The following is a 14,701-nucleotide window of genomic DNA, read 5'->3' as shown; positions in this document are numbered from 1 at the left end:
CCCCCACTCGGCGCCCCCACCCGAGCCCGGGCTGCTGGGCGGCCGCCGCCGCTGCGCCCGCCGCACTCGCGCCCGCCTGACATCAGCACTCGCGCCCGCAGCCCCGCCGGCCAATGAGTAGCGCACGGCCAGGCCCGCCCCGCGGGGGAGGGGGCCGCCGCGCCCCGGAGGGCCACAGGGAAAAGTTGGGGGACCTCCGGGGAGGGGCCAGCCCGGACCGAGACCCCTTGGGAGTCTGGTCCAACCGCAGAGGATCAGATGCCCGCAGTCCCTCCACGGGCTGCAAAGAAGGTGGGGGAGATCTGAGTCCTTAAAGCCTGGCCACAATGTGAGCCCCAAAAAGTAGGGACAGGGAGAACTGGCATGTTGAGTGGGGAGGGGACTCTGCCCTGGGAGCTTTGAAGAGTCCTGACTTTTGAGCAGCCTTTAGTGATTTTGAAGTGAGCCGTGGGGCTCAGCGAGGGTGGCTTTGCTTGTCTTCTGAGAGGGCACTGGGTTCTGGCTCCACGGCATCTGGTTACTGGAACCAGGCGCTCGCCCAAGCTGAAGGCTTGTGGAAAGGGGAAGCCGCCACCGCTGTATGCACCTCTGTCACTCTGGGCCCTGCCTGAGCTTGACAAAAAGCCTGCAAAAGTTTTCCCTCACTCAACAAGGTAGCTTGCTTACCCAGCAGCCCACCACCCCATTAAACAGGGGATGCAAACTGATGGGAACCCAGGACGTGATGCGTCTAGGAACTACCACTTAATCTTTGCTGATGGTTTGAGGCAGATTGATTTGCTGATAAGGAAAGAGCCAGAAGGCATCAGGACAGGCCTGTGGTCTAAGTGATTTGGCCTGGGATAGGGGATTGGTTACCTGGCCCCACTGAGTCCCTTTGGCACTCCTTGAGTTTGTCTTGTGATCTTGAGTTAGCCCGCAGTTGGGGAAATCAAGGAAAACCACAAAGCAGAACCCAAACAGTGGCCAGTAGCCCACACTGCTGAATGGGGGGGGGGGTCGAGAGCCCCATCCTGAGGCTACAGACCAAGGAAACCACTTCTGATATGGAGCAATATCCAGAAAAGCCCAGCACCAAAGTTTAGGGCTATCACTTCTTCACAATTATTTATAGCACCATCCCCCAGGAAAATACCACATCAGCTCTTGTGAGAGGGGACAGAGGAGCAGGCCCTATCCTCAGGGAGCCTGAGTCTAGCTCAGCAGGTAGCCCTAAAGGAGTAACTGCACAGGGCTACATGGAGGTCACAGACCTTCCAGAAGAGGTTCAGAAATGTAAGGTGAACTCACTGTAGGAAACTTCATGGAGGGAGCTGGACGTTTATTGCAGCCACCATTTACCCGACACCTCGCATCCATGCAAACCAAGCAACATTTATCATTTATTCTCACATCTGCCCTGGGAAGTGAGTCTTCCCATTTTATGGATAGGAAAATTGAGCGCCAAGATTTTTTTTTTTTCTTGCCCGAGGTCACTCAGGACCCAGCCAGAAGGATTATACTCCAAAATTGGCTGCTGGGTCTAGGGACAGCAACAGATACAGGGACCCAACATCATGCATGTGTCTTTCTAAAGGAGGGGCTGCTGCTTTACAGAGTGGTAGAGATGAGGCTTCACAAATGGAGCACTTCCTGCCAACCCAGGACAAGAAGATCTGCATTGAAGCCTGCTGGAGGTCCGGGGAGGTAAGTGGGCTCTGCCCCAGAACCATACAGGCCTAGGTTTGGCACCCAGCCTGCCGTGTACTACTGTGTAATGCTGAGAAAGCTAGGCCCTCTCTGTCCTCTGTTTCCTCACCTGGAAAAAGGGAGCTTTCCTGGCTCCTGAGCCTGCATTTTAATCAAGGTCTGGGTCACAGTCTAGCACCCTGGTTTTCCATTGAGCATGATACAGGTGATACTTGGCCATGTCTGGATGTATTTGTGATCGTCACCGAGGGGTGGTAGAAGCCAGGGATGCAGCTGAACATCCTAGAGTACACAGCAAAGAATGATCTGGCCCACAATGTCACTAGCATGTGGCCTAGTGACCTAAACAGATCCTTGGAGAACTCTAGAGGCACAGATTCCAGGCCAGGCTCCACTTCTCACAAGCAAACCCTCCTTCATGTCATTCCCACCTCCTGCTGCTCTTCCCTCACCTGTTTCATGGGGATAAAAAGACTTCTCTCTCTTCTCTAAATAAATGTGACTCGTCATCATTATTACTGTCCTTACTCTGGGCAACTCAGGCCAGCTCTGGCTCATCCTAGAACACAGTGTGGAGAAACGCCTGGAGTAGAGAGCTGGCAGAGCTGGTATTTGTTTCGGCTCTGCTAAAGACACTCAGTAAGCGAGTGCTTGTAAATTATAAGGCGCAGTTTATAAATTAAGATATAAAAATGGAAATGCAGATGACTTTGGTTTGGTTCCAAGATCTTCAGCAGTTAAAAAAAAAAAAAAACTTAATAGACAATCAGAGAGACACAATCTGTTTCCAGGAAATAGCAAGTTTTTTGAAGATGTAGAAATCCTCATTTAGATGTACACTTACTCAGGCGGAGCCCCGTGACATGAATGCACGTTGCTACCTTGAATATGGATGAAATGGTAGCTCGAAATAGCATCCAATCATGCACACTCACATTCCGCTGCTGGTCTGTTCAGGGGTCAGTATAGACTGAGAAGTTGCTAGGTGCTTGCTGGGCGTCCATATGAAGCAATGGCAAAGACAGATATGGTCCCCACCTTCATGGGAGACACATGTGATGACAAATGATGGTAGGACCCATGAAGGAAGAGAAAAGGGGAGACCCTAGTTGAGTGGAGGGAAGGGGGGGGCTGGAAGCCTAACTGAGGACTTCACTGAGCATGAGGAGGAGAAGGAGCCAGGGGAGAGGCAGAGGCTGAGGAAGGGGCAGTGTCCTCAGAAAGCAGAGCATGTGCAAAGGCCCAGGACCAGGAAGAGATGCATGCTTGGAGGGATTCAAATGAAGGCCAGGGTGGCCAGTGCACAAAGAAGGAGGGAGAGGGAGAAGGTGAGATGAGATCTGAAAGGTAGGGAGGAACTAAATCACGCAGGACTTGTAGGCCCAGCAAGGAGCCTGTGTGTCGTTCTAAATGCCATAGGGAGTCCACCCCTCCCATCAAACAGGCATGATGTCACGTGTGCTTCAACGTGGTTATTCCAGATGATCAGGTACAGAATGGGAGGAACTAGTCCCGGAGAGAGAGAGTGCAGCTGGGGCACAGTGAGCAGCAGAGGAGATGCAGAGTGGTGTGCGCTCAAGGTGCAGCTTGGAGGGAAGATCAGCAGGACTCGCCTTTGGGCTGAATTTAGGGGGAAAGATGAGTGAGATGTCCATGGGTGTGGGCCAGAGCCAGCGGGTGGCTGGAGGAGCCATCTCTTAAGACCAGGAAGCTTAGAAGAGCAGAGGGTTGGGCGAGAGCGGTATTGGGAATGTGGTGTCCGGAGGTTGAGTTGAGGTGACCTCGAGGCACCCACAGGCCCAGGTGGAGCTCAGGGGTGGAAAGAGGAGCTGGCATAATGGGAATGTCCATTCCAGGGGAAGCCGTGGTCCTTCCTCGGGAAGCCCTGGCTGTCATGTTGGCTGATGCAATGAAGAAGTGACATTTGAGAAATCCCAGACATGAGGGACAAGATCCAGCCCAGGTACAGGCAGCGAGGAACGGCAGAAATTTTACAGAAGGCGGTGAATCTAAGAATACTGCAGTTTGGGAAATCTATTTTTAGATCACAGATCATCTTCAAATCCTCAACCAAACTATGAATCTTATGAGAATCTTCGAGACTCCATCAGGCTGTTAATCCCCCTCCCCTACTTTCCAACCAAATCCCACCTCCACCCCGGCCTGGTCCCCTCACCAGGACCGGAAGCTTCAGCTTCAGAGGGCCTCTGCTACCGCCCAGTGCCTCTGGCTTCAATGCTTACTGTAACAACCGAATAAAAATTATTCATCCAAACCTCAAAGGTGTTTCCTGGTTTGAATGAATACAGACGAGATTCCCTGGGGTTAAAAAAAAAATTTTAAAAGCCTCCCCCACACCCAGAGTTTGCCAATCCCTCTCTGACCACATCACCCTGATAGGCCACTCTGGGGCTGGCTGCTGGTCAAATGTGGATGCGGTTCCTGGCTCCGCGTCATTTCCTCTCCAGAACTTGGTGGTGTCAGAGGCTGGAGCTCGTTTCGAAGCTGCCCCTGATGGGCCTCCTGGATTCAGTTGTGTTCCTGAAGGGCTGCCAGTATGCGTTCTTCCTGAGTTTCCTAAGTCAACTAAAAGACCCTCGGGACCCTGGTCACAGTTCCAGTGACCTTGTCACCTCCTCCACCAGCATAAGGGACTCCTGTGGGTTTCTGTTAGCTCATGCCAGCTGCACCTTCTCATGGAGACAGGACGCCATCTTGCCTGGGAAGGAATCAAGCCTCCTCCGTGTCCAGTCCCAGGGCCTCACTTGACCAACACCTCCATCTTCCACTGTACATCTCAGCTAGACTACAGCATTCCAGAACATTCCAATCCCCCAGCCACAGTGACTGGTTTAGATATGAATGCACCACCCAACTGGGCCAACCAGGGCTAGCAAAATCCCTTAACTGGGATTTTTCTTGAAATGTTGGGAACAGAGTCTCTCTGTGCCACTGACCTGGGAGCTGTGTGACGTGAGCCTGCGAATCCACATATCCGGAGAGAGGCCCCACCTGAGAGGGATCTCAGGGGTGTTGCTCGAGTCTCAAATCAAGCCCACCCTTCAACTCTTCAGTTATGTGAGGTAACACGTGCTCTCTGATGCTTAGCTTCTCTGAATCTGGGTTTTGACCCATTGCACCCAAACAAATCCTAACTAATCCACTGAGTTATCACCAAGAACAGGGGCCATGCGCAGTGACTGAGATAAGCAACTACCACAACTGTCTCGCCACGTGCTCCGCCCCAATTTTACGATGTCCTTTCCTTTCCCCTTGCTCAAGAAATTTTGAAATCCTGCCTCCCCTGCGCATGCACACTTTTTTGTTTTGTTTTGTTTTTATTCTCTTGAATAATAGCATCAGTCTATTTTATTAATTCACTCAAGGAACCAAGTCAGGCCCCTGTTGATTTTCTTCCTTCTACCTTAGTTCTCTACATTTCGTTTCTATCTTTGTTAATTTTCTCTGTGCTGAGTTCGCTACGCTGTTACCTTCCCATCTGTTTTTTCCTACTTCATCTGAAATCCAATACTTAGGTCGTCAATCAGTTAGAGTCACTTAACCACACCAAGTCACCGCATTTCACAGGTCACTTGTTTTGCACTTTATTTATATTTACAAGACCGGAGGCCTCAGCTATGTTCCTAGTTCTAAGAGAAGGTGCCAGCCTTTCAGTTGGGTTGTGCGAGGATAGATCACAGGCAGGTGGAGGGTCTGTGAGCAAAGATCTCCTAAAACAAACAGGGTGCCCTTTATAACAAATTTCCATGGACTGGAGTTTACTAGTCAACATGATAACTGTACGGGAAATCTCTTTGTTCTTCTTAGTGAAGAGTCTTAGCAGAAATTCTCTTTCAGAAGTAGGAGTTAAGAAAAAAGTAGAGATTTAACTTAAATGTATAATAATAGATCTGTAAATATCCTCTAGGCTCCTCTTTTATCCATAAACCATGGTTAATCCAGTGCTTTGCACTCTGAATCTTGAATCTGAAGATTCTTACTATTAAAGGCTGTCTGACCTTTGGACCCCACTTAACTTTAATCAAGGCTAAATCAAATATATTTGGGACTTATAATTTTTCTGTCCTACCACATCTGAGTTATTCTGTGATCAGATGTCCTCTGTTCGACCTGCCCCAGCCCGCATCAAAACGTGTTCCTTGGGCAGTATTGGCAATGCCTGCGCTGCATATTTATACGGCTCTCCGTCCCTGGCACGTTACTGATTTGACATGGCTCTGAGATTTAACTAAACATCATGGGGGTGATGCCACGCAGAGTTCCTGAAATCAGAAAGTGGACCACTGTTTCCTCCGCTCCCCCAACCCACCCCTAGGTCTCTCCTCTTTGCTCTGCCTCTGTCTTAGAGGAGAGGCTGCTCAGAAGAAAAGCAAGGAGAGCTATCTTCCGAGCCTCCCCAGGCCTCCCTCTCCCGAGCTCTTCAGAATCTGGTACCAGAAGTCGGCACAGCAGGGAGCGAGGAGTGTGCCCTCAGAGTCCTTCATTTGAACCCCCCAGTCACCACTCATCTTTCTGGCCTCAATTTCCTGTTCTGCCCAGGGAAGGAGACAGTGCACACCACCCCGGATTGCTGGGAACTGAAATCAGTTCAAGAATGTGGAAAGTGTTCATAAGCCGTATGAGTTAGTCCATTGTGTGTTCAGCTAGTTGGTCTCTACCTATTGACTGAGAGCCAGAAATCACTATGAATATGGGTTTTGAAATGGATAGATGGAGGTGGATTAGGAATAGGTTATAGATATGGTTGCTATTAGCCATGGATAACTCTCCTCAAAGAGCTTGAAATACATACAAGGAAGTAAGGCCCTTCTCTGTCAGAGGAGTCTGTCAGTACCTCAAAAGGGTCTTATTTCTTCCCCAAAACTTCTTTCAACAGCCCCAGGAGACACAATCTGTGCATTTCTCTGAAAGCTGAGAAGCTTAGTTGAATCGTTCAACAAATCCTTCCCGAGGCTCCCGTGGACCAGCCCTTGTGTTAGACCCTGGCATCCGGTGGTGGGCAGACGTCTCCTGCTGCCTCCAGCCTGCCCTGCACATGGAGGAAGTCCAGGTGGACACCTTGCTCTTGGATTGGCAGCCCCCAGGCAACTGAGCAGTGCCCCAAGGCCAGCCAGGGGACAAGAGAGTGGAAACTTTCACATCCTGCCCTTCCCCCAGGGCAAGACCAGGCCTGTCCCTGCACCCAGATAAGTTCCCATCCCTAAAGGAACCTCCTGAATCCTTGTTCTTGATCTTCACGTTGACATTGGAGCTCAGAATCTATGTGGCTCCCGAGAACTGCTCATTTGGCAGGAGAGTGGGTGATCCATCACTTAAGGAAGGGCAAGGGGTCATGTCCATTGGCCCAAGTGCTGACACACAGGAACATTGGCTTTAAGGAGAGGACGGTTGTAAATCCCACGTCTGTCCCCAGCAGGCCATCTTAGCTCATGTCGGACCTAGGTTTGCCCTCTGTTATATATATAGTTCTGGGAGTTTCTGTGTCAAGCTCTGAGCACTGGTAAGATACTGACCTTCACTGGAACAAGAGAAGTAGCACTTGGAGGCTCAGCTGCGTGGTTTACCAGGCCTTCTCATCCCGTCACCTCTACCTCGACTCCGGCTCACAGCTGCCCTGGAGCAGGCGTTTTCAAAGGAGGAAACCGAGGTTGGAGGTCAAGTGGCCTGTCCATGATCAGGAAGCTAATGTCCACGTGTCAAAGACTGCTCCACCCACAGTCCTGCTGGAGGCAATCAGGACGAGTGGGGAAATGGTATCAATGCCTTCCACAAGGTTCTAGAAGGCCAAAGAACCTACCATGCCTTCCTCCATCTTAACCCAAGGCTTTCGAAGGCGTCTCTTTGCTGTTAGAGCAACATTAATATGACTGTTCTTTCAGCCCTTGGAGAAGACGCCTTTGACAGGTCCCCACTGAGGCAAAGGAGACCTGGCTGGACCCAAGAGTCCCCAGGAACCAAGAGAGAGTTGCTGAGGGTTGAGGGGACCGAGAGGAGACGGCAGAGTCACCCTGGGAGAGCAGAGAGCACTCCTGAAGCCTCTGGGCCAGGAAAGGGCCCGCGGGGAGCGCCGGCCCCCACCCACCCCAGCCTCCCCTCTAGCCAGAGCTGCCGCAGTCCCCTGGGGGCCCATCCAAGACAGCACTATTTATCTTTATTTTTTATCCTCCAAGAGGAATAATAGGATTCATCAATAATGTCTTTGGCTTTAGACTCATTTGGGAAATCAGGAAATTTGCCATGAGAATAGCATTCCCTCTGATTGATTTTACTGTACTATTTTGGACAATGTAGTTACAGTTGAATTCCCCCAAAGAAACAAAAGACCCATGTCCTTCCTGGGACACGGAGAGGCCACTGGAAGAGGCTTCCAGTGACCAGGGTACGGCCAGAATGAGTGTCATCAGGTCAGCCCCACCTTCTCTCTCTTTTCCTGGTGTGAATGTGCAGGGCCGGTCTGCCCTTGGCCTCTTTCTTGGGGCTCTTGGAACTCGGGTCTGCAGAGTGTGCTGTTGGGGATCACAGGGAAGCGGAGGCTGAAGCTGGAGTCAAATGCAAAAGGCTTACTAGGGGTGGCCATCTACCTCAGACAGCTAGGGAAGCAGGCTGCCCAGCGAGGCGGAGACCCCCCAGAGGAGAGCTACCTCTAGGGGAAATGGCTGGGCCTCCTACCTCTGCCCAGCTTGGTCAAGGAGGATCCCTAGGCACTAACAGCTGGAGCCCGTCCCCTCAGCACACGACCAGCCCCTGGTCAGCCAGCCCCTTCCGGAGGAGAATCTGAGCTGCCAGGCTCCAGGTCTGCCACAAAGGGTCAAAAGGACATTTTGTTGGTGGGTGGATATGAGCCAAGAGGAGCTCAGTGAAGCTGTGACACATCTCTAGATCCTTCTGGAGCTGAGAGAATATCAGTGGTGATAGTTCTTAGAGATTTGCTGCCACCTGGGAGTTGAGGACGCTTCCTGGTTTGGGATGCATTCTGTCATTGTTCCCTGGTCAACTCCTGTGTTAGTCAGCTTCTCAGCACTGCGACCAAAGTACCTGACAAGAACAACTTAGAGGAAGAAAAGCTTACCTGGGGCCCACCGTTTCAGAGGTCTCAGTCCACATGGGCCCACCCATGGCTCTGGGCCTCGAGGGGAGTCAGCCCAGCTGCTGTGGTGGGGGTCAGCAGAGGAAAGCTGCTCTGTCATGGTGGGATCAGGAAGCAGGGGAGGGGCGTGGCCCAGGGAAGGCCCACCTTTCCAGGCACATCCCCAGTGACCCGCCTCCTCCCACCATGCCCACCTGCCACAGTGACCACCCAGCCAGGTCATTCTATCGAGGGTGGACTGACTGGGTGGCAGCTCTCACACTCTGATCATCTCACCTCAGGACATTCCTGCATTAATGCCGGAGTTTAGGGAGCACTTCACGGCCAAACCACAACAATCCACAGACAAGTCCATCTACCCAATATGGACGAAGAGCCGAGGCTGCCAAGACGGATGAGGATCAAGCCCTGTCTGTAAAGAGCCAAAGAGTGGGCTCTTCAGCATAAGACGAGTGCAGCAGAGAAGTCCCTGAAGAAATGCAAGACGGCGGGGGACAATGGCTGTGGAGGTTCAGAAAGACAACTGGACTTGGTCAGTGACCAAAACAAGGGGACCTTGGTAAAGATTGTTTCAGAAAAATTCAAGTCTATCCAAGAGACTTTGAGCAGCAAATGTTTTCTTATACATTCACTACTTTATAGGAGTTGGTAACAAAGGACAGCAAAAGGGCCCAAGGACAGCAATGAGCCCTGGAGGTGTGGCTCGGAGCTAGATCCTTTGCTCAGCTTGCGTAGGACCTCGGGCTTCACCTACCACACACAAAAAGAAAAAGAGGAAGAGAGGGAATGCTTCCTTCTAATCTGCAGGGTCAAGTCTGGCTTCCCAGGCTCTGTCCTTGCAGCTGGGTCAGGAAGGATGGACAGGCTCTAAATCACCAGATACGGAGGAGGGACATTGTGTGTGGAGGAAACGGAATGGCTAAAGCCACCAATTAATAACAACAGTAAAAACAACAGTGAACACTTTCTAATGCCTGTTAGGTGCCCGGCACTATACGTAAGTTTATCTTAAGACTTGAAACAGCTCTGCCTGGAGGTGATACTATCCCCCATTTACAGGTTAAGAGTCTGAGGCTCAGAGAGGTAGGTAATTTTTCTAAGTTTGCACAGGCAGTGATAGACTCGGGTTACAAAGTCAGATCATCTGACTTGAAAGCCCATTCCCAGCCCTATGCTGTCTCCCAAGGTGGGTGAATTTGAGATCGAAGACTCCATTGGCCAGGGAGAGCACACAGAGAACAGGGAAGAGGGGATATTGGGAGGGAGAAGAGCTGGGGGCCACCACTGGGTTGGCTGGACCACCTGAGAGGGCATTCCCTGGGCGCTAGCTGGAAATTTGAATTTGAAATGCAAACACAAGTCCAGGGTAAGGAATGGGTTTGAGTGAGAGATGGAGAAAGGTCATCGATATTGGGAGGTAGGGATGTGTTTATTCATTCAGGGAGCTGAAGAAATAAATAGGAAGGACAGAAGGACAGAGACCCAGTGAGAGGAGGAAGTCCCTGTGAAGATTGCCCAGCCTCTGGGGAAATTTGAGAAAGTACTCATGCTCTGGACAGGGAATGTGTGTGTGTGTGTGTGTGTGTGTGTGTGAGAGAGAGAGAGAGAGAGAGAGAGAGAGGAAGTCGCCAAAGCAGCCTTCACACTGAGGCCTCACCTGTGACACAGACCATGTGCCTGACAAGGGTCTGGCACAGGGACCCTGAGCACCCAGATCTCCAAAACCTTGAGTCCCAGATACAGATAAGCAAAGCTCCCTCCTCAGGTTAATTTGCAGGAGTCACGGCAGGGCTCTGGCCCTTCACGGGCCAAAGACTTGAGTCAAATCTTGGGAGGCCCTGGCTGGGCTTTTGCTTAAGGCCACTGCGTAAGAGGCTGCGGAGGGGATGAAGCCCAGGGAAGGAGAAAGGAGAGGCAGATGGAGAGAGGACGGAGGCAGCCCCGAGCCAAGGGGGAGCCGGGCCTGATGCTGCCCTGAGGCTCCTGTCGGGCTCCAGGTGAACTAGTGACGGTCTCGGGTCTCAGTGCTGCACGGAGCCCCAGAGCCCACAGCCCCAGGGCCCTTCCCGTGGTGATGATTCCGGCTCTTCAGAATGGGCCAGGAGACAGGAGCAGAAAGAAGAGCTGCACTGTCCTGGGTGCCAAGGGGGGTACCGCAGGAGGCTGCCCCTGGAGCTGTGGAGGGTTGAGGCTGGGGAGCTGGGGGCTGGAGCCGGTATGGGAACGTAGAAGGACTGTCATAGCGTGTTTCAGGAGGAAGTGGCCACGATCCTCTTTGTATGGTGCTGGCCACAGGAGTACTCACCCTGGGGTACACGTGTCTGTACCGAGCAGAGTGGGCACCCTGGCCCTTGCTGGCACTTCTTGGGGGAAGTACATTCTGTCCTGGCTGCTGACCCGTTTTTCCAGTGCCAGGTGACAGGAGTCCCACTGCTCACATGCATGGCTGCGGGGACAATGAGGCTGTGGTGGAGCAGTTCTGGTCAGTACGACTCCCCCTCCCCATCAGATGGAGCACTGGAGATGGAGGGGGCTGTGTGCTGGGCCTCCTCCTTCAGCTGGCTCTCTGCAGTCTGCAGACCACTCTGCCTGCCGTCCAAGAGGAGCCTGAGCACCCGCGGGCAGGGCCTCAGGACACCAAGCGGGAAGACTCCCACCTGCCGACAAACCCTCCCTACCCAGGGCCGCAGGACAGAGGCCTTCCTTCAGCGGGGCTTCCCCCTGCAGGAGTGATGCCCACGGCCTGTCCCCCCTCAGCAGCACCTACCTTGCTTGGTGCAGGTCTCGTCCTCTGACAGTCCTTCCCTGCCCACCCCTCTCAAGGGTCCCTCCGTCACCCCCCACCCCCACCCCCACCCCCCTTCACGCAGTTTCCTTAGGGAGGGTCCCCACTGCTTCCCTTCGTGTGGGTCCATTTCCTGGCTTGTTGAATGCCTGCTCCTCACCAGGGTATGGCCTCCTGGAGGCAGAACCCCGCCATCCTGCTCTCTGCTGAATCCTGAAAGCCTCAAATGGCCCCTGTTGGAGGATGGTGGCACTGAGACCCAGTGTTCCCAAAGGAGCCCCACAGAGCCCAGCATGTTGGGTGTGCTGCTCCAGCCGCATCGCCCGGCACGGTGCCCGTGACAGCCTCCGGGATGACTGATGGATGGTGACGAGGAAGAATGAAGGGAGGACCCAGGTCTGGGCTGGCATTCCCCCAGCGGGACTGAGGACATGTCCTGCAGACCACAGGGCTTGGAGCACCTGGCACAAGGGCTGATGAAGAGGAGAAGCCACCCAAAGAGAGACCAGAGAGGATCGAAGGTTCTCCAGGCCCCTGGGCCATTCGGACCCCTGGTCTGAGAGGAGCCTGTGAAGGTCGGCTGTTGAACTCTGCTTCCATCACAGGAAAGGAGGCTTCGGACAAAGCAGACGCCAGCGCTAACTGTCTCTGTGAACCTCACCACCTCCAGGGCTCTCTGGGCTCCCCAAATGGCTCCAGGAAGGAGTGAAGGGAGGGACGAGAGCACCCTGCTGTAGGGACTTCCAATGGAGCCTGGAGGGAGGGGAATTCGATGACTGGGAAATCAGATGACCTCAGAGACGTCCTTCCAGGGTTAACCAGCCCCGTGTCCATTTTTAAAATGTAAAGAAATTTATTTATTTTTGTGCCAGGAATTGAACCCAGGGGCACTTAACCAACTGAGCCATATCACCAGCCCTTAGTTAAATTTTTTATTTAGAGACAGAGCCTCATCAAGTTGCTGAGGCTGGCTTTGAACCTGCAGTCCTCCTGCCTCAGCCTCCCAGGTTGCTGGGATCATAGGCATTCTCCACTGCACTCAGCTGGGGGATCTTTTTCACAAGAATCAGACATATTTGAAGGTGGCAGGGCTGAGCTTGGAAATAAATACCTGAGTCTGCTCCCCCCCCCACCCCCCCCACCCCGCTCTCATTCTGTCATCTTCTTGAGCACAATGGGGTCCCTGCTCCTGGCTCAGACTGCCCAGTCCACACTGTGTTGGGATGGAGGACGGAGGCCGCTTCTGGCCAAAGATGGGAATCTAGTGGTCTGGTAAGAAATTTCCTGTGGGGTTGCTATCTCTGATAATCCAATAAAAACGGGTCCATCTTGGCCAGGAAAGGACACCCTGAGAGTCTCCACTGGCTCCCCAGGGCAGAGTGGAGCTGTTTCCCTTGAGCCATGAGCAGGGAATGTTTCAGGAACTTGAAATCTTTGAGTGTGGTGCAGCTCGCCTCATCTTCCGAGGGAGCCTGAACCATTTACACCTGTAAATAACTAGATGAGTCATTAACTCTGGGCTCTCAGTGGTACGGGACATCCCCCCAGAAGCCGTGGACCTCTTTCTCTCTGTCCAGCTCCACAGCGTGGTCTTTCACTCAGCGCCCCTCAGCAGCAGGGGAGGGGGGATGCAGCCAGTGACTGCCCCCAGGTATCCAGAGGGTGTTTCAGTTTGGTCAGCTTTGGCCACATTGTTCCTGGGGGGGAGGGGCTGGGGAGGTGGCTCAGGAGAAGACACCATCCCTTAGCTCTGTGCCCTCCACATCCTCTCCATTAATTAAGCCCTCATGGATCTCCCAACTCAGTCTAAGCCTCCCTTCTCCAACCCCACCCCCGAGGGCCAAGTCCCCTGTCTGTGTCCTACAGTATCTGGACTTTACTCCTGGAAAAGCAACATGGGATAGAAACATGGAAGAGCAACATGGGATAGAAACATGGAAGAGCAACATGGGATGATGTGTGTAATCTCAAACCTTTTGTTAACATTTTTAGAAAGTCAATAAAGAAGGGACTTAATAATATATTTTATGTAGCCCAAATGTGTCAGCTTGCTAAGGGAACCGTAACAGAGAACCACAAACGGAGTGGTGGAAACACCAGAAATGTCTCACCCACAGTCCGAGGGCTGGGACAGACAATGTGCTCCAGGCCTGTCCCCCAGCCTCTGTGGTGGCAGGCCCTCTGCGGCATTCCAAGGCTCAGGAATGGGGTCTCACATGGTCTTCCCTGAGAGTGGGTCTCTGCCCCTTCACTAGGTGCTCTTTAATAAGGACGCCAGTCTGTTGGGCTGGGAATGACCTCATCTCAGTGAATTCCATCCACAGCGACTGTTTCCAAATAGTCACATTCCGAGGTGCTGGGGTGAGAGCTTCAACACTTGGCCAGGAGGGGACACCATTCCAGCCCCTAAGAGATTCGAGATATTTTCATTGCATCTTGTCATTGATGTAAAAACTACAGAAATATTTTATTTTCTTCACACCAAGTCTTTGAAATACGGTAGTGAATTTTATACTTGTACCATGATATAGAGTGGCGTATTTTTATACTTGTAATTATACTTATAGCAGAAAATTTTCATCATAGCTATTTCTTCTATCCTTGTACCTTATAAAACTTCCAGTTGGAAAAAAAAATCATATACCCCCAAATTTCAAAACATTTAAAATTTTCCAACAATGGAACAATGAGTACTAAATGAATTATTTCCTTTTGATATGCACGGAATGTAAGCACACAGTGGGTCTTCAGTTCCAAGGGGTCATGTAGTTAAGTGGTGGAACAGCACCTAACCCAGGTTGGGGTGGCCTCCCTTCTGTCCCCTGAGTGTGTAAGGAGCATCCTTTGCTGACATTGTCAGTGGAATCTGACGTTGTGTGTCCCTGGGTTGTGCTGTTCCTTCAACCAGTGAATTCTACATTTGCAGGATATAGAATTTACTTTGTCCATTTGCCACTTACCATTAAGAATGCAAACCCAATGTCATTTAATTCTCACATCAGGAATCTCTGTTTGGTTTAGTCAGCCTTTTCATCATTGTGACCAAAAGACCTGACTAGAACAACACAGAGGTAGAGTTTCATTTGGGGGCTCACGGTTCCAGAGGTCTCAGTACACAG

At 52.0% G+C, this 14,701-nt stretch overlaps 1 long non-coding RNA gene across 1 annotated transcript; it reads left to right on the top strand.

Moving 5' to 3' along the window:
* The first annotated feature begins 161 nt into the window (after positions 1-161).
* Positions 162-3,889, top strand: LOC113193421 (uncharacterized). The gene is made up of 3 exons (XR_003302138.2): positions 162-291; positions 1,577-1,686; positions 3,546-3,889. It is a non-coding gene; the product is annotated as an uncharacterized LOC113193421 (long non-coding RNA).
* Positions 3,890-14,701: the final 10,812 nt, after the last annotated feature.

This window comes from Urocitellus parryii, chromosome 10, assembly GCF_045843805.1.
Source record: "Urocitellus parryii isolate mUroPar1 chromosome 10, mUroPar1.hap1, whole genome shotgun sequence".
NCBI classification, from domain to species: domain Eukaryota; kingdom Metazoa; phylum Chordata; class Mammalia; order Rodentia; family Sciuridae; genus Urocitellus; species Urocitellus parryii.
The sequence above is the reverse complement of the archived record's forward strand: the minus strand, read 5'-3'. Positions and strand labels throughout refer to the sequence as shown.